Source organism: Haliaeetus albicilla, chromosome 14, assembly GCF_947461875.1.
Source record: "Haliaeetus albicilla chromosome 14, bHalAlb1.1, whole genome shotgun sequence".
NCBI classification, from domain to species: Eukaryota; Metazoa; Chordata; class Aves; order Accipitriformes; family Accipitridae; genus Haliaeetus; species Haliaeetus albicilla.
In genome coordinates this window covers 38,688,425-38,706,768 of record NC_091496.1, presented here as the reverse complement: position 1 = coordinate 38,706,768, position 18,344 = coordinate 38,688,425, and the positions used below count along the sequence as shown (strand labels likewise).

Genomic DNA, 18,344 nt, shown 5'->3' with positions numbered 1-18,344 from the left:
GGCCACCCAGTAAAGATATCAACTCAAACTAGGATATATCCTTCTTTTCAAGGCAATTCTATAAAATCAAGTTGCTAATATTCTCCTAAAAAATTTCCTTATTTCATAATCCCAAAGATGATCTTATTACTGATTCGGGGATATTTTTATATATAAATTTCACATCCGCTTCTAATTGTTTAAACAATCTTTGTCGTATTTCACTTTCTGTTCCCCAATAGACTTTGTGATGTTCAGCTCGGGCAATTTCTCTTATTATTGTGGGTGGGACTATTATTTGACCTGTCGGTGTTACAGCCTATCCTGTTTCATTTTGTTAGCCTGCAATCTAATAATTAATTCTTCATCTTTTTCGTTATAATTTGGAGTTTCTTTAGGCAATTTTATACTTTTCTCTGGAACTAGTGCTAGGATGCCTTTTTCCGCAGCCTCTTTAGCAGCTTTATCAGCCAGTCGGTTACCTGCGTTAGGACCGGTCTTACCTAACTGATGTGCTTTGCAGTGCATTATCGTGACTGCTGTTGGTTTTTGAACGGTTTCTCACCATTTCGGTATTTGTTCTGCGCGCTGAATGGCGGTTCCTCGTGCAGATAACGGTCCTCTTTCTCTCCGTATCGCTCCGTGTGCACGTACTACTCCAAAAGCGTACTTTGAGTCTGTCCAAGTGTTGACTCGCTTTCCTTGACTTAGTTCCAGAGCTCGAATAAGAGCTATCGATTCAGCCTTTTGGGCAGATATCGTCGAAGGCAAAGTTGGCAACGCAATTACCTCCTCGGTAGTTATTGTCTATCTTGATAAACGTTTTCCTTCACAGATGGAACCGCTTCCGTCGGCATATAGTTCCCAATCTGTTTCTTCTAGCGGCACATCTCAGAGGTCCAGTCAGCTGGAGTAAACTCTTTCGATTGTCTGCAAGCAGTCACGTTCCAGTTCTCCTTTAACTTGATCAGTTGCTGAAAATGCAACAGGGTTAACGGTGGTAGTAGTTTTTAGGTAAACATCCTCTTGTTCCAGCAACGCCACTTGGTATTTCCGCATTCTGCTAGGGGATAACCAGTGCCCCCCTTTCTGTTTTATCACAGCAGTTATCATATGGGAAACGTACAGCAATCCTTTGTCCTCTAATCCTTTGTCCTCAGGTGAACTTACGAGCTTCCTGGATCAGTAGCGCAGTTGCAGCGACGGCTCTCGGACGACCAGAGCATCCCAGACTCACGTTACCTACTCGCTTCGAGAAGTAGGCCACGGCTCGCCCACTTGGCCCTAAATATTGGGCCAGGATACCCAGAGCTATACCTCTTCTTTCATGAGCAAAAAGTTCAAGTGTCTTTGTGAGATCTGGCAGGCCTAGGGCTGGCACCCCTATTACAGCCTGTTTCCATTCTTGGAAAGTAGCTTTCTCGGCATCGGTCCAATCCGTTGTTTGAGGTTTTGAGCTGCTCCTATAGAGGTCGGGCCAGCAAGCCACAATTTATAATCTACAGGTGACACCACTCAACCATTCCCGGAAATGCTCGTCATTCATTGTTTTAGTCTTAGGTTCGGGGAGACGACAAATTGCCTCTTTTCTCTCAGTTCCCAATTGTCTCTGTCCTTTTAGGATTTTAAAACTCAAATAAGTTTCTTCTTTCTGGGTTATTTGGTTTTTTTTCTTTTGACACTCGATATCCACTGATTCCCCAAAAGTTCAAAAAGTGAATAGTTAACTTTGTGCGTTGTTCTTCCGTCTCAGCTACAATTAACAGATCATCCATATATTTCAGCAAGATTTCTTGATTATTTTCTTTCTTCCAAATCCCTAATTCTCGTGCCAATTGATTTCCAAACACGGTAAGACTATTCTTAAAGCCTTGAGGCAAGACTGTCCACGTATATTGTGTTTTTTCTCCCAGTCTCAGGATTTTCCCATTCCAAAGCGAAAACCTCTTGACTATTGGGATCCAAGGGAATACGGAAAAAGGCATCTTTTCCGTCTAACACTGTGAACCATTCTTGTTTCTCCGTTAGGGTTGTTAACAAAGTATAAGGATTTGCTACTACCGGATGAATATCTTGTACTATTTGATTTATTGCTCTGAGGAGGTCTTGAACTAATCTATCATCTTTTTCATTAGCCTTTTAACAGGCAAGATCGGGGTGTTATATCTGGATTCCCATTCTATTAACAATTTGTATCTTAAAAATTTTTGTATTACCATTACTAACCCTTTCCGACTTTCCGGTTTTAAGGGCTATCGTTTAATTCTTACCGGATTCGATCCTGGCTTTAAATCAACTCTCACAGGTTCTGCTTTTTGGATTTACCAGGAACTTCCCGGTCCAGACGATTGGAATTACAGCATTATACTTTGACTGGTATAATCTTCTGCTGTCGGTAACCGTCCTGTTAACAACAAAGCCACTGCTTCGATACGTTTAGTTTCTGGAATTAAAGTTTTAATCTCTCCATTTTTAAATTTAATTTCTGCCTCTAAGTTCTCAAATAGATCTCTCCTTAACAGGATTTGAGGAGAATTTGGCACATACAAAAACTGCTGAGTGACCCGTTGCTTTCCTAATTTCATTGTTAAAGATTTAAAGAAGGGTCTAGTTGCTCGTTCACTTGTTGCGCCGACACCACCAATTTCTTCAAAACTCAACTCTCCCTCTAAGGTATTTAAAACTGAAAAGGTGACTCGAGTGTCAATTCAAATTCAATTTTCTGTTCTCCCAGTTTAGCTGTAACCAGAGGTTGTGCTGGGAGACTCCCCTCCGGTCCCCGTCAGATACGTTCACTTAAAAAGAACAAATCTACATATGGCACTTTATTCCATTTACTCTCTCTCCTACAAAACAACAGTAACTGCAATATAGTATTGTAACTCAAAGTTCTGTTTGTTTACCATTTTTCCTGCAATTCACCCCAATGTGCCAATAAACGTCCCAACGGTGATGTTTTTGGTAACTTTTCATCAGCAGTTCTATTTCCTGCACTCTTATTCTTAAACAATTTTGCTAATGCCATTATACTTATATACATTCAAATACCAAATACCAAAGAAACGCAAATGACAATTGTCCCAAATAATACACAAAGTCCAACCCAGCAATATGACTTACAGGCAGACGCCTAGGCTTCCGCTGCAGACGGGTACCCTCCAAGCCCCAACCCTGCGAAGCTTTCGCCGCGCCTCACGGGCGGGCTTTCCAAACCAATTCCAAAGAAGCAGCGCCTTACCTTTTTTCCAGGGAACGCTGCGAGGAGCTTTGCGAGTCGAGGGTGATGGTTCTCCCCGAGAATACCTCGGTGCCGGCCGGAGTTCGATCGACACTCGATCTCGTCCAGTCTCACTCGCAAGGTCCCATCTGGGTCGCCGAAACCGCTACCGAAATCCGGAATAAAACTCCTTAACACCAACGTGAAGTTAAGAAGCAGGCACTTTGTTTATCGCAGCGCTGGGGACACGGGGGATCGCTCCTCCAAAGGCGTGTCCCGCTTAGTATCAAAATCCATCGGTTTTTACAGACTTTTCTTGTCAGGTCATTGTTACCTAAGCTCCTTCCGTAAAAATGCATACTCTGCTCGTTCTTAAATTTAACCTTTATAATGATCGGTCCTTTGATTATATAACCTTATCAATATTCTTATTTAAAAACAATCATTGGTCAGTTACACTTAGCTCTGCTGACTGGAACCTTCGATACTCAAATCGAGATGGGAAGGGTAAGGGGGTTTCCAAGCAGCAAACTGGTGTCCACGACGGTTTCCTTAGTTTCCTGAAACAGAACGTAGAAAAACCAGTAACTTCCTGGTGAGGTTTCTAGGGTTAGCTATTTCAAACTTTAACAATATTAAGGTTCCTAGAGTCACGCGAACACAGTTCCTAAAGTTTCTATGGCTACGTTTCAAACTTAACGATCCTATACGTTATGCTTCACAATTTTACTTCTTAATCAAACCTAACTCTTCTATGGGATTAAATTTTGATTTCTTTACCAGAATATTTGCAACAGCTGGAGCCCAGCAGGAATGGGGTGGGGGCACGGCCCGACCCCCCCCCCCCAGCGCCTCACCTCCTCCTCCCCTGGGCTCCCTCACGGCCCCTCGCCTCGTGCAAAGGGAGCGCAAACGCAGCCCGGAGGGCAAAGGGGACGGGCGGCCAGCGTTTATTCAGTCAGTCGCGTGCCTATCGAGTCCTGCCAGCGAGTCTGCTCCGGGTCTCGGGGCGCCCCCCGGCGCTCCCTCTGCCCCTCGGACACCTCTGATAGCCTATTTCCATACGTTCTGTATGGCACGTCTAAATATTGGGATGGTTTTAATATTTTGTACCAGCTGTGGAAACTGGTTTGCTGCTAGGTGACTGCAAAAGTGAGATTTGGTAAATAATTATTAGAAATCTTATACTAACACTACGATTGAAACAATAGACAAAAGTATAGCCAAGCAATTAACTAGCAGAGGTAGGTACTCCTAAGTTTTGCAGTTCTTTGCTCTTATGACTACATGTTCCTGTACGCTAGATGAGAACAATGCTGAAACTGACCACATGTGATTGAAACTGCGTTAAGCTTCAAGATCAAAGAACAAGGACAAGAATAAAGACTTCAGGGACAGCCACCAAGAACTTCAGATGGGTCGCTGGTTGCAAAAGCAGCCCTTCGTCTCAAATGGATCCTTCATTGCGCGTGATCGGATGTAGGCAGTACTACGATAATCGGTTGCCATCGTTTTTACGTATATGTATACTAATCTGATTAACATGCAATTAGTTATTCTGTGTAACCTGTTTGTGCCATGCACGCTAGGTGCAACTATCCCCCGTGCATCCAGCGCTGCAATGAAGAATGCCTGCTTTCTAAAACTCCAAAACGAGTCTTAGGGAGTTTCTTCGACCGGCTTTTCAGTATCAGGGGTACAAGGGAGGAAAAGAAAAAAAAAAAAAAAGGCAGCGGTGTGGGAAAGAGAGGGGACCAGGGGAGGGGCAGGGAGGGACCAGAACGCGGAAGAGGGGAGACAGGGCCCCGAGGGCCCGGGGCTCACCACAGCTCTTGTTCTTGGCACCGCCAGGAGAATTTGCCAGTTCAGACGCTTCTTTCTGCTCCTCTCCCGCTGCCCTCCTCTTCTGTAACTCCGGCGGCGCGGCCGTCCTCCCCCTAGGAGAACACGTGTCTCATAGGTCTTGCAGGACGAGGCCTCCTAGGCACGGAGCCTCGCTCGCTCGCACGCTACGTGGCCGTACCGCACCGTCGGTGCTGGGTACGGACCCTGCGGTGCACCTCGGCGGTCTGACCTGCTGCGGACTACGAAGAGGGATCCTTCCACACGCGGAGAGGCAGGCTCTCTCTTGCCTGCAGTGGGGGGCAGCTGCTGGCCGGCCAGCCTTCCATTTCTTCTTCTCTACCTTTCTCCGGCCTCTCCAGCTTCAGCCGCAGCAGCGCCTGCCCGCAGCCGGTCAGCGCCCCGCCTGTCCCTTTGTGCTCCCGCGCCGCGAGGAGAGGGAGGCCAGGCAGAGAGCCCGTGCAAGCTTTCCTTGCCGGCGGCGGTTCGTCACCGGGAGGAAGCAAGGAGCGCGGCGGCGCCTCCCGCCGGTGCCGCACTGCCGTTACCGTCGGACGGCACGTGCAGGACAGCGGCAGCCCCGCGCCCTCGCAGCCTCCGAGCTGCAGTACCGAACATTGGCCGCGAGGTGGCAGCGGCGAGCGCTTGGCACAAGGCGCCAGCGCGCATGGGCGGCGGCCCAGCTGCAGTACCGAAGTCTGTTCAATAGGTGGCGGAAGAGAGCGCTGGCGAAACGCGCCGCCACCGCGCATGCGCGGCTCCGAGCTGCCGTACCGCGTTTTGGTAGCTAGGCAACAGCAGGAGGGCGGCAAAAGGCGCCATCGCGCATGCGCGGCTCCCGAACGCCAGGGCCGCGTTTCGGTTGCCAGGCGACAGCAGGAGCGCCGTAAACCGCGCCGCCGCGCATGCGCGGTTGCCGAGGCGCCGCGCCGCGCTTCGGTTGCCGGGCAACAGTGGCCAGTGTCGCAAACGCGCCAACGCACATGCGCGGTTGCCGAGCTGCCGTAACACCTTTTGGTTGCTAGGCAACAGCAGGAGGCCGTAAACCGCGCCGCCGCGCATGCGCGATTGCGGAGGCGTCGTGTCGCGCTTTGGTTGCCAGGCAACAGCAGCGAGCGCGGTAGACGGGCAGCGGCGCACGCGCCGTTGCCGAGCAGCCGTAAAGCGTTTCGGTTGCTAGGCAACAGCAGGAGCGCCTTAAACCGGGCCGCCGCGCATGCGCCCTTGCCGAGGCGTCGCGTCGCGCTTTGGTTGCCAGGCAACCGCGGCCAGTGCCGTAAACGAGTCAACGCACACGCGCCCTTGCCGAGCTGCCGTAACGGGTTTTGGTTGCCGAGCAACAGCGGGAGCGCCGTAAAGCGCGCCGCCGCGCACGCGCCCTTGCCGATGCGCCGTGTCGTGCTTCGGTTGCCCGGCAACAGCGGCGAGCGCCCTCAACGCGCCGCCGCGCATGCGCAGCTGTCGAGCTGCTGTAACGCGTCTCGGTTGCCCGGCCACAGCTGGATTCCCACCGACACACGCCACCGCGCATGCGCCCCTCCCCAACGCCAGTTCCCACCTTCGGTCACCGGGCAGCAGCATCCGCATCCCCGTAACGATCCTCTTCTGAGCAGCAGCTGGATGAGGGATGACTGACAGCTCAGCCCAGCAGAGACCAGCCACAGGCGGCAACTACTTACTGGGGGCACAGGGCTTACATTGCCCTGCCCTTTCCCCACTCGCAGCCCGGGCCGTCATCTTCATCGCCTCCGTTCCAAAAAGCACCCGAGTGCCTGGAGCGTTTACAGCAGTCAAGTGCAAACAACAGACAACTCGGGTGGTCGCTTCTGTCCCTGCCCCCCCACCCCATTATCTAGAGAGGAGAAGCAGCACAGGGACCTGCAAACGGCGGGGGGGGAGGGGGGGGGTTGGTCCCCTGGAGCAAGCCCCAGGGACTGCTGTATCCCTCTGCATGTGGCATCAGGGTTGCGGGAGTGAAAGCAGCCAGTCAACAGCTGCTGGCGAGAGATTTAAAAAAAAAAACCCAAACATAACACCTGGTTCAGGTGACAGCCTGAAGGCAGGCCACAAGAGACCCAAAGCTGCTTTCTGCCAGAGGGGCAGCTCTGTCCAGCAGGAAACGCCGCGTCCCAGCGCACCAGAGGCGAGCGGCCCACCTGCAAGCGAGCGATACCCTGGCGACCCTGGGGCTCAGTTGGGGTGGGCGCACCTTTCCTCACCTCTGTGCTATCGGAACTCCGCTCTCCTAATCCTGCACGCACGCAAGGCTTCTTGTGCGGGGCTTGTCTCTGATCGAAGAGACGCTGCACGGTGTTACTTACCGCCCCGCCCTCCGGCGTGCAAAGTAATCAGACGTGAAGCAGGGAAAGCAAAGAGGCCTGTCGGGATATTAGTAGTCCTCAGCAGATGACCGTAGAGCCCTCGAGGTTCCGTCTTTGCTCCCTACAGGAGCGTGGCTCCGCACTCCTTGCCGCTCCCGCCAGCAAGCGTCACAATTGCCCTTTGCTGCCTGCAACACGCAGTACCTGCGCGGCCCCAGTACTACTGCCGCTTACAGCGCGAGAGGCGCTCGCTATAAAGCGGCAATGAAGAACAAGGACGGCCCGTCAGGATGGCAGGAGGAACACAGAGAGCCTCCAGCATTAGCCAGGCAGGGCTTGCAACTCACCTCGTGTCGTGGTTTAACGCCAGCCAGCAACAAAGCCCCACGCGACCGCTCACTCGCTCCCCCGCCCCCAGTGGGACGGGGAGACAATCGGAAGGGCGAAAGGGAGAAAACTCGTGGCTTGAAACGAAAACAGTTTAATCCTTTAAAAGAAACAACAACAACTTGTAAGGAAAAGAAGAAAAAAAAATGACAGAGAATGGGGTGCAGGCAGCATGCCAGGGGTCTGGAGCCTGACGGATGATGGGGGTGGGGGGGGGTGGGGGGTGGGTGGAGTACGGAAGAGGGAAAGGAAGCCGGGGCGGGGGACAGGAGATAGAAGAGCAGGGGATGCGGGGGGAAACAACTCGCGTGGGTTAAAAACTTGAATGGGTGAAGGGGGCGGGCTGAAGCAGCGGGGAGCATATATGGGGGAGAAACACACGCCGGGGAGAGGGTAGGTGAGGGTACAGAGGTGCATGGGGGGACATGGGTGGGGATGACCTACCCCAGGGAGTCCACCCAGGATGATCCACAGCAGGTAACTCACCTGGGATAACCCGCAACAGAGCATCCACACCAGATCATCCACGCTGGGAGGACCCCCAGCAACGCCCCTCAAACTGCTTGTGCTTCATCCCCAATCTTCCCCTAACGGGGGAGTTTTTTGCTTTTTCAAAATACTCCGTTTGGGGTGTGTTTCAGTGCTTTCCCACAACATAAAAAGGGGTGATCTTTTGGTTGTGGGTTTGTGCATGAAAATGGGGTGGGTTTTTTGCTTTCCAGCTGCACAAATCCAGGCGCATTTGGCTTTCCCAGGAGTCCCAAAGTCGTTTGGTTTTTTCCGTTGCAGTCCCAGAATCAGAGGGTTTGGGGTTGTCCTGGTTTCGGCTGGAATAAAGTTCATTTTCTTCTGAGTAGCTGGTACAGGGCCATTTTGGATTTAGGATGAGAATAATGTTGACAACACACCGATGCTGTAGTTGTTGCTAAGCAGTGTTTATACTAAGTCAAGGGCCTTCCAGCTTCTCATACCGCCCTGCCAGCAGAGGCTGGGGGTGCACAAGAAGAGTCGCTGAGCTAAAGGAGGATTCCAGGTAAACAGGTCAGCTCGAAATACACCACCTCCTTTAAAAGTTAAGAGCTATTTGAACACTTAAAATCAGCATTTAGGCTAATCGATACCATTTTGAACACCTTCTTAGCATACAAGTAAACACTCTTGCCGGTGCTGGAAAACGTCTCCTCCCTTCCTTACAGCACTGCTGCAGGGAGATAACCCTGGGAGGCTGCGGGACGAGGTCGTACGCAATCAGAATCTACGCTTACGGATCCACCCCAACAGCTACAGCCCTTGCGCTCCTGCTGCTGCCGCTTTGCATCTTGCTTGTTTGGTGAATAAAGCTGAAAGTGAAGTGGAGAACTCCAAAGAGCAAAATGAAAAATAAAGAATAAATCTCAATAATTCACTCTACACTAAAAAGGTGTGCCCATGTTTATATACGTCCAATAAAAATACTTATACTGTAAAAGTATTTGATTTTTCCTTTTCCATTACCTTAACTTGCACAGCTCTGAATTCATACCATTAAATTATCTCTCTCCAAAGTACACAGTTATAACGTGACTAGGGGTTTTTGTGCGTTTTACAGAACGCGGAGGGACACCTGGCCAGCTGAGCTGCCCAAGAGAGGTGCTACTGAACTGCCAGGGAAACACACCATTGAAAGCCAGGCAGAAAGAAAGTACTTCAGAGCACTCCGTCAAAACATCAGGAAAAAATCCCCATAACATTCAGTTGCCTCTCTTTTTAAACATTTAGAAAAATACCTAACTGCTTACATACACCTAACATCATATACTACAGCTATTTGGCAGTTACAGTTTAAACAATGCAAGTCAATTTGTAAAATCCCCAGTGCTGCAATACCTCAGACTACCAAAAAGGACTGGCGGATTCCCTAATGCTTTTGGCAGTACCGAAGCATGCAGAGCAACACGTTTTCATGTGATCTCGACTGTTACAACTGAGAAACCAAAGACCAGTGATGCCATCAACTTTAGGAAGATGGGCTGCGCTTGGGTCTTTGGAAGGAAATTGACTTTTTTCTTTTTTTTTTCTTTTTTTAAAGAGAGTGAAAAGTCTCGTTACTGATGACTTCTACTGTCAAGTCAATCACCTCTGAAGATCCACTCTGATGGGAAGTTCACAAAACAAAATTTCTTTGAGAGAGAAAGACTTCCATTTTGGAAAATCTCTTTCCAACTGAAGTCAAAATTACACACTGTAGGTTAAAGGAAAAAATACATTACTGAAGCAGTAACTCATCAAAAACACCTCAGGACTCACTGTCACTAGTTACAAGGCTGCTAATGCTTCCTGGGAAAGCCTGGACAACGCACAGATGCGACGCCCGTTTGTCCTGTTTTGTCCACGTCTCTTCTTTGACCTTGACTGCTTTTAGTACAGATGCTAATGATCTCCGTTAACGTTTTTGAGTACTACTATAAGATATTTAAAAAAAAAAAAATCATTGACTGTAAAAGCATAAAGCTTTTATCGTGAAAACAAAGTCTGTTTCTTCTGAACAGCTGAACTCTTACGAACAGTTTCTTCCCTCTTTTAGTACAAAATTATTTTCACAGTATCATTTACTAGCAAGCACACAGCAACAGAAGATTATGCTTTCAGGAAGAGAAAATAAACTGAGGGAAGTAAACTTTGTATAGGTGTAACGTGCTCCGGAACAGAACGTACTTTTAGTATTTGTGTTAAAATATTTCATGTAAAAAAAAGTAGAAGGAGAGTTGGCACACTCTCAACGTTAAAGTCCATACCGCAAGTACCTTTGGAAAAATGCAGACACACATCGTAGGCGTACCTTGTACTTGCAGGCCACTACGGAATCTTTCCATCTGTCTCCTACCGTCACGGCAGAAGAAAGGGCAACCAGGGCGAAACGGTGCCAGCTGACATCCAGCTGAGAGAAGAAAAAAAAACATTAGCACAAAGCTGGGTAGGAATCCAAAGCTGCCTTTTTTTTTTTTTGTGAAGGTTGGCGAAGACAGTACGACTGAGCGGAGGAAAAAGTATTTTTGCGTCACCTTCGGTACAGTTGTTGACACAGGCCACTAGAGCTTTTGCATTTTTTCAGACAACCGTGCCTTTTTTGTTTTTCCCTTTCTTTTTTGACTCATTGGCAACTTTACTTTCACTAGAACTCACTTTCCTAGATACACGCAGGTGACAGACATAGAGACCTACATACATTTTCTCAAGCCTTAGTATAGCCGAGGCTTCATCACCCTATACGTCGCAAGTTGAGTAGTTTTGCTAAAGAGCACAGCAACACATCTGTCCTTGCGAACTGCCTCGTTGCAAAAAAGGAATCATTTTTTTCCAGGCCGTTGCTCCAAACGGTCAAGATCTTTTAAAACCGCAGTTGTGCCACCAAACCCGCTCAGGGTCCCTCCTAGCTTTTGACCGCCCTGAGATTTAACAGGCACACGCTCCATTCCATCTTCCAACAGCAAAAATACGTTAACGCTCTCGGACCCAGAGCGCAACCCTACGGATGTCCACGCACACAGCCTGCCGTTTTGATGAGGAGCCACCGAGCAGCCCTGCGAGCACAGCTGCACGCGCCAGATCGGTTTCCCCTACGCCGCGAGTTACCGGTTTCCGTGAACGTAGTTTCTGACGCTTTAAACCGAAAACCGTATCTCGACGCTTCGCCACAGCAGAAACGACCCATCGCTAGACCGCTACAAAAACGCAGTAACGCCAATTGCAAACCCACAGCAGCGACAGCTCCAGAAATATTTAGACCAGGAACAAGGGAGAAAAATAAAACAGCTTCATCTCACGCACAGGGGAGCGGCAGGCAGACAAAAGGGTCGGCATTCTGAGCCCGTACAGAAAACGGGCATTCTCCTTCCGTTCCTCGGCCCGTCCGTGAAGGTCTAAATACCGCAACACTACCACGGCAACGTCGAGAGTAGGGCACAGCAGCCCTGCCACTGGACTTGCCACTGACCCATGCTACTTACGTAGCAGGACGCGTACGCAGAGGGACACGTTTTGCCACACAGAGCCCTGAACTTCCTGAAAATTTACGTTTACCAAAAAAAGCCATTTGGAACATATTGCCAAACAACGTTCGGCAAGAAAGCTTTGATGCCTTTGACGCGCGCGAGTTTTTGGTCACTTGCTATTTGCTTCCTGTTGCTGCTGCTGTTCTTCCTTCAGAAATTCTACTCGTCGCCAAGTTATTCACTACTGGTTCAAGCATTTGCCTTCCTGGTATTACCAGCACATTCACAGAGGCAAGTAACTTAATTGCTCTTCTACAATTATCCAAACGACAATTACAGCCACGAAAGAGAAGGAGAGCTCAGGCAGCACAAGAGCTCTGCAGGCTGGCACCAGTCAATATTGCACTCTCTAAAATCAAACAACAACAAAACAAAACCGTGACCCTGTAGCCGCCTTTTTTTTTTTTCTCTTTCTTCTTCTTTCAGAGCTCATCCCTGCCTCAGCATTTTGTCTTGTCAGAGCATGAAGCGCAGGTGATCCGTACGTACCCTGACGACTTCTGCGTGTGATGAATGCCTGTTCCGAAATAGTCCAGATCTGCAAGACTGGTGTCATTTATATGGTTTTAATCATCATAACTCAAATTCTATTTACTCACGCGTTTGTGAGGAAACTAATTAACTTTTAAACACTGCCTCTCCTTTTTTTGGGGGGTGGGGGTGGAAATGTGTTAGAGACCGAAAAACATTACGATTCAGAGCTCCCAACCACGAGGGAGTGGTGGAGAAATCAATGAAAGCAAAGACCAACAGCAGCAACATCAACTGAAAGTTGGCTTTCATTCCGATCACGTACTTAAGCGACTCTCCAAGTCTATGCCTCGGTCCTAGGAATGACTAGTCCCTTTTTGGAAGGACAAATTTTTTCCACTTAAAAGTCCTAGACTGAAGACTCCGCTGAACGGAATGGGGATTGTCCCACGGGACAACATGCCATCAACACTCTTCATGGGGAAGGAAAGAAAAAAAACCCAAATAAAAATCAAGTTGAAGTACCAGTTCCCATCATGTTTCGCTCATTACATTTCTACTGGCATCTAGGTGCTCCAAAATGAACTACGGGGACACCACATATTCCTAAAAATTCAGTTATACATAAAAAAGTAAAAGGCTATTTCCAACTTGCCCATCAAATCAGTATGAACAGAGAGAAGAGAAACACTCGACCCTGAAGAAGCTAACAGGCAGCTCTGAATTTACCAGACAGGAAATTTCATTCTTTCCCCTGAAACAAAAACACATCAAGGGACCAGTTCAGGAACAGGGCACGATCTGTGAACAGCAATTTTTCCATCAGCTTTTCTGCACTAGCAGCAAATTTGCCTTCTCTGTGGGTTTAACGTGGAGCATCTGTAGTGCCCTCGAACTCGCAAGTGTTTCTCTCCGCTCCCCCAGCCCGACACGTGCGATTACCTGAGCAGCAAGCGGAATTGACCACGCAGGATTTTCTTCGTGTGATGCGGAAGGTGACGCTGGGAGAAGAGGAAACAAAGAAATGAACCTGCTCGTCACACCCAGCCATCGGTGGAAAGACAGGGGAGGATTCTGCCGGAAGGGCTCTGCACCCCAGGAGCTCCCGCCGGCCGGTTTCTCTCCCCTTTGCCCGGTACCGAGGGGACGACGACACCTCGCCCGCGCCCCCTCGCGGGGGGGGCTGCCCCAGGAGAGACGGGGGACCCCCACCTCGCTTCTGCCCGCGGGAACGGACCGGGAGAGACCCTCCACGCAGAGAGAGGAGCGCGGTGTGGATTGCATGCCCGAGGGAAGAGGCCGGGCTCCCCGCTGGCAGAAGGACAACTCGCCTCCCTGCCGCTCGGAGCAGCTTGCTGCGGACAGCCCTGCCTGCGCCCGGCCGCTCTTCCGCCGTGCTGGGAGCGCAGTCCGGCCGACGGACGCTCCAGCGAAAAGACGCTCCAGCTAATCGCGCCTCCTGCTCCTTACAGCCGCAGGTACTTTTGCCTCTGGCTAATGCACGCTCCAGACAGCGGACACCCCGCCTCGTTCCAGCTCCCGCTTGCTACAGTTCTGGCTCGTTGAAGCCCCAGCTCCGCGCTGAAGCTCCGGCTGATTTCAGCTGCTTCTCCTTACAAGCTCCAGCTACGTGCAACGGTCTGGGCTTTCCATAAGGTTGTATATCAACTGCTGTCAAAACTGGAGCATTGGGATTAAACATCAGAGTTACACGCCGAATAAATATTCGTTAGTTTGCGCGATTAATTACTTAACAACTATTCTGAGCAGCGCAGAAAGAAGAGCTGGACTCAAAGAGGGCACGTGGGGTCTGAAAAGCGCCCTTCCCCCCCACAGACCATCACAGATGTTGAGTTCGGCCTGCTGCGTGCCGGACTCCCAAACTTCGGCGTCCGACACAACCAGACCCCCATCTCCGGGGAGGGTCCACGCACCCTGCCCGCCCCCCGCTTCCCCCCGCAGCCCCCAACACCCTCCCACCCGCCTGCAAAACCAGCCAAGCCGGCTCCCGCTTTTGGACCCCGCACCAGCTGACTCGGGGCCCATTTGGGAGCCAAAAAACCCGGCTGCTGAGCCCGTTCTCAAGGCCCAAACACGCAGGGCCGGACCTCTGTTTCTGGGCCCAAAGCCGCGCAGCTCGGTCTGTTTCCGAGCCCCCACATCAGCCACGCGAGCCTGTTGTCAAGCCCCAGGAACAGAAAACTTGTTCTCCGTTTCTGACCCTGCAGTGCCCACGGGCGACGCTGAGCGTAGCCACCCCACAGCCCTGCACCCCCGGGGCCCCACACGTAGTTTCGGGGAGTGCTCGGGACCTGCGGAGGGCCCGGCCCCACGCCTCTGCGGGGCAGCCCCAGCACAGGCAGGGCGTCGCTTCACGATTGCCGTTTCAGGCTTTATTTCCCCGCCATCACCGGCACGGCCAGGCCCCCACCCCAAACCCCCCAGCCGAAGCACCCCCGCGGGTAGCCGGGCCCAGCCACCCAGAAAACAAGAAAACCAAAGAGGGTACAAGACGGACACCGTGGGGAAAGGCAAGGAGAAGGACGCAGAAACAGAGAGAGCGCGGGAGGGATAGGGAGCAGGACAGAGAGATGGAGCAAGAAAGGAAAAAAGGACAGGAGGCAGAACCAAGGGAAAGAGAGACAAGGACGGGGAGCAGGACGAAGGGACGGAAGAGGAAAAAAAAAAGTAGCGACGGGCTGCAGGACAGAGATGAAGGGATTAAATAGACACAGGGAGCATGACAGAAGGACACAGAGAGACAAAAGGGACAAAGAGCAGGCCAGCATCGGAGGGGAAAAAACCAACTGCGATGGGCAGCGGGAGAGAGATACGGAAAAAGAAAAAAGTACTGAGGAACAGAAAAAAGAAAGAAGCGACAGCTAGCTGGACAGGCGGACACAGTTAGAAAGGGCGGGAGAGGGAATGGGGCAGAGAAAGACAGACAGAAAAGGCAGCGGAAGAAAGCAAGGCAGAGGAACAGCAAGGCGGGGCGGGGGGGGAAGGGACAGGGGTCTGGACAGAGATGGAGAAATAAGCAGCAGGGACAGAGGAAAAGAGACAGAAAAAGGGACAGGGAACATGGCAGAGAAGGAAAAATCAGGACAGCGGCAGGACGGAGATAAAAAACTGGGACGGTCCTCAGGACAGAGAGGAATACGAATGCGAGCAGGGAGCGGGACAAAGGGATACAGCGAGAAACGACGGGACAGGAAGCAAGACAGCGTGACAGACAAGAACAATGGGAACGAGAAGGGGGGGGGGAGAGAGAGAGAGAGAGAGAGAGAGAGACTGACAGAGACAGAGACCGTGAGAAGCACAGGGGGTTGGGAAACTTAGAAAGAGAGGTATCAGGAGCCCTGCAGAGAGAAGGAGGGTGAATAAAAAAGGGGCAGGAAGCAGCACAAAGGGTCACAGAGAGTAAGAGATGAACAGGAGGGAGGACGGGGACAGTGGGATCCAGAATGACAAAAATAAACAGCAACAGCGAGCAAGACAAAGGGATAGAAACAGAAAGTAGGAAGAAGAGAGATAGGAAGGCAGGGACACAGAGCGTCACGTACAGGCGCAGAGAGGAAAAGAACGCCAGGGCAACAGGCCAGAGAAATTGGGAGGCGGGGAAAGAGGCGGATGCAGATCAGGACAAGGAGATGGAAAAGGAAAAAACAGCGACTGGCTGCAGGACAAAGACGGGGATGGGGCGGGGGGAGAGGGAGAGGGAGCAGGACAAGAACGCAGAGAGAAAAAGAAAGGGGGGCAGTCGAATGAGAGAGAGAGAGAGAGGAAGGGGGGGAGGAAGAGGGAGCAGGACAAGAGAATAGACAGAAGAGAGGAGGCACAGGGAAGCAAAATAAACAAACAAACAAACAAACAAACAAAGGTCACAGCAGCATGAGAAAGCGAGGGGGTCAGGAGAGGGGGAGGGAGGGACCGGGAGGCACAAGAGGAGCGACAGGGCCCCGAGGGCCCAGGACTCACCACAGCTCTTGCTCTTGGAGCTGCCAGGAGACCTTGCCAGTTCAGACGCTTCTTTCTCCTTCTCTCCTCCCTTGGTCTTCCGTAACTCCAGTCGCTTGGCTGTCCTCCACATAACGGAACACGCGAGCGCCTCGCAGCTCTTACGAGATGAGGCCTCCTAGACACGTAGCCTCGCTCGCTCGCTCGCTCACTACGTGGCCGTACCGCGCTGCTGGTCATGCATACAGACCCTGGCGGTCTGACCTGCTGTGGACTACGAGGCGGGATCCTCCCACACCCAGAGAGGCAGGCTCTCTCTTGGCTGCAGCGGGAGGCAGCTGCCAGCCAGATGGCCTTCCGTTTCTTCTTCTTTACCTTTCTGCGGCCTCTCCGGCTTCAGCAGCTCCCGTCCACAGCCAGTAAGCGCTCCGCCTGTCCCTCTGTGCTCCCGCGCCTCGAGGAGAGGGAGGCCAGGCAGAGACAGCCCACGCAAGCCTGAGGCTGCTGCAGTCAACGGCATCCCCGGGGACGAACGGACAACCGCACTCACAGCGTGGCCTCTGGGAGAGGGAAAGAGGCAGCAGTGACCGTTATTACCGTAGCTCGACCCTGGCCGGAGCCCCTCCTTCCGCAGGGGCTTCCGCAGACGCCGCTCGTTCCCCGCGCCGCTGCTAACGGCACCCACGTTCAGGGAGACTCGAGAACATCGCAGGGCCAGCTTGCTGCCCTCACGACAGGGCTCGGGGGCTGCCTGCGGCTACAGCACAGGCTTCAGGGGAGGGGCTGGAGCTGGGGGCAGCCGCACGGGCCGAGCGAAGGCGCCGGGGGAGCTCCGGCGACTCGGGGAGGCGCCCGCTGGCCGCGCCTGGGGGGTGCCCGCCTCCGTCCCCTCTTCCCTTCTATCGGCTCTCGGGGAACTGCCCGCCGCTGCCCTGGCCCGGCTCGCCTCCGGCGGACCGGGAGCCTGCCGCGGCGGCCGCTTCGCAGCTTCCCGTCCCGCCAGCCCCGCGCGGCCAGGAGGCACCCCCCGCCACCGCCCCCGCCGGAGGGGATCGCTCGCCTCACCCGCGGTCCCGGCGCTCGCCCGCTGCCGCTGAGACCCCCGCCCTGCGCGCCACCACGCTGCTCCCAGGGACCGCGCATGCGCCGGAGGGGTCAGAGCCGGCGAGCGAACGCCGGGCTGCCCCACGCGCAGGACGGCGCATGCGCCCGGGAGGCGCGTCCGCACGGCTGGTCGGGGAGCGGGCGCAGCGGGAAGCCCGCGGAAAACCACGCGAAACCGGCAACGCTCCTGAGGCTGACCTGGTCGGACTCCGGGGGCCGCGGCGGCAGCCAGGACTACGCCGCGCCCGAGAGCCACGCTGCCGCCCGGCCGCCGAGTCCGCGAAAACTACAGCTCCCGGCATGCCCCGGGAGGCAGCCTGCCCCGCTGCCTGACCCCGAGGGGACGCCGCTTCCGTTTCCGCTCACCCCCACGCCGGCGCAGCCGCAGTTCCCGCCGAGCCCCCAGCGCCGCTCCGGGCAGCTCCGGCGCGCTTTCGCCGCCCGGCTCCGCCTCCGGGCAGCGCCCGCCGCCGCCGCCGCTCCGGCACGGCGCGGCACCCCCCGCCCGGCTCCGGGCAGCGCCCGCCGCCGCCGCCGCTTCGGCACGGCACGGCGCGGCCCCGCTACCGCTCCGTGCGTCCGACACGGACCCCGCCGTCCTCCTCGGGGCTTTCCCCGGAACCCGCCGGCCGACTGCGCAGCCCCGCCACGGGGCCCGGTGAGCACCCCCCCGCGCGCTCACGTGCTCACCCCCCCCCCCCGCGCGCGCGCGTGCTCACAGCCGCGCTGTGAGCCCCCCCCCCCCCCCCGCGCGCACGTGCTCCCAGCCGTCCTGTGAGCCCCCCCCCCCCGCGCGCACGTGGTCACAGCCGCCCTGTGAGCCTCCCCCCCCCCCCCCGCGCGCACGTGCTCCCAGCCCCCCCGTGAGTCCCCAGGGCTCGGCCTCGGCACAGGCGGCCCCCACCTCCCCCGGGCCACCCCCGCCTCCGACGTTCGCGGTCCGAGGGGCGCCCGGCCCCGCTCACCTTCTCCCGAGGGGCAGCCGCCCCCCGGCCGCCGCTCCGCTCCGCTCCGCTCCTGCCTGGGCTCCCACCG

The 18,344-nt window shown here is 53.6% G+C and overlaps 1 long non-coding RNA gene across 3 annotated transcripts; it reads right to left on the bottom strand.

Annotated features, from left to right (window-relative positions):
• Positions 1-8,665: 8,665 nt before the first annotated feature.
• LOC138689016 (uncharacterized) lies at positions 8,666-18,340 on the bottom strand. Of its 3 annotated transcripts, none has more exons than XR_011327832.1 (3): positions 18,275-18,340; positions 10,565-10,663; positions 8,666-9,086 (listed from the first exon to the last, which is right to left on the bottom strand). It is a non-coding gene; the product is annotated as an uncharacterized lncRNA (long non-coding RNA). The 3 variants fall into 3 exon arrangements; XR_011327831.1 differs by lacking the exon at positions 18,275-18,340 and adding an exon at positions 11,359-11,444; XR_011327833.1 differs by lacking the exons at positions 10,565-10,663; positions 18,275-18,340 and adding an exon at positions 10,033-10,152.
• Positions 18,341-18,344: the final 4 nt, after the last annotated feature.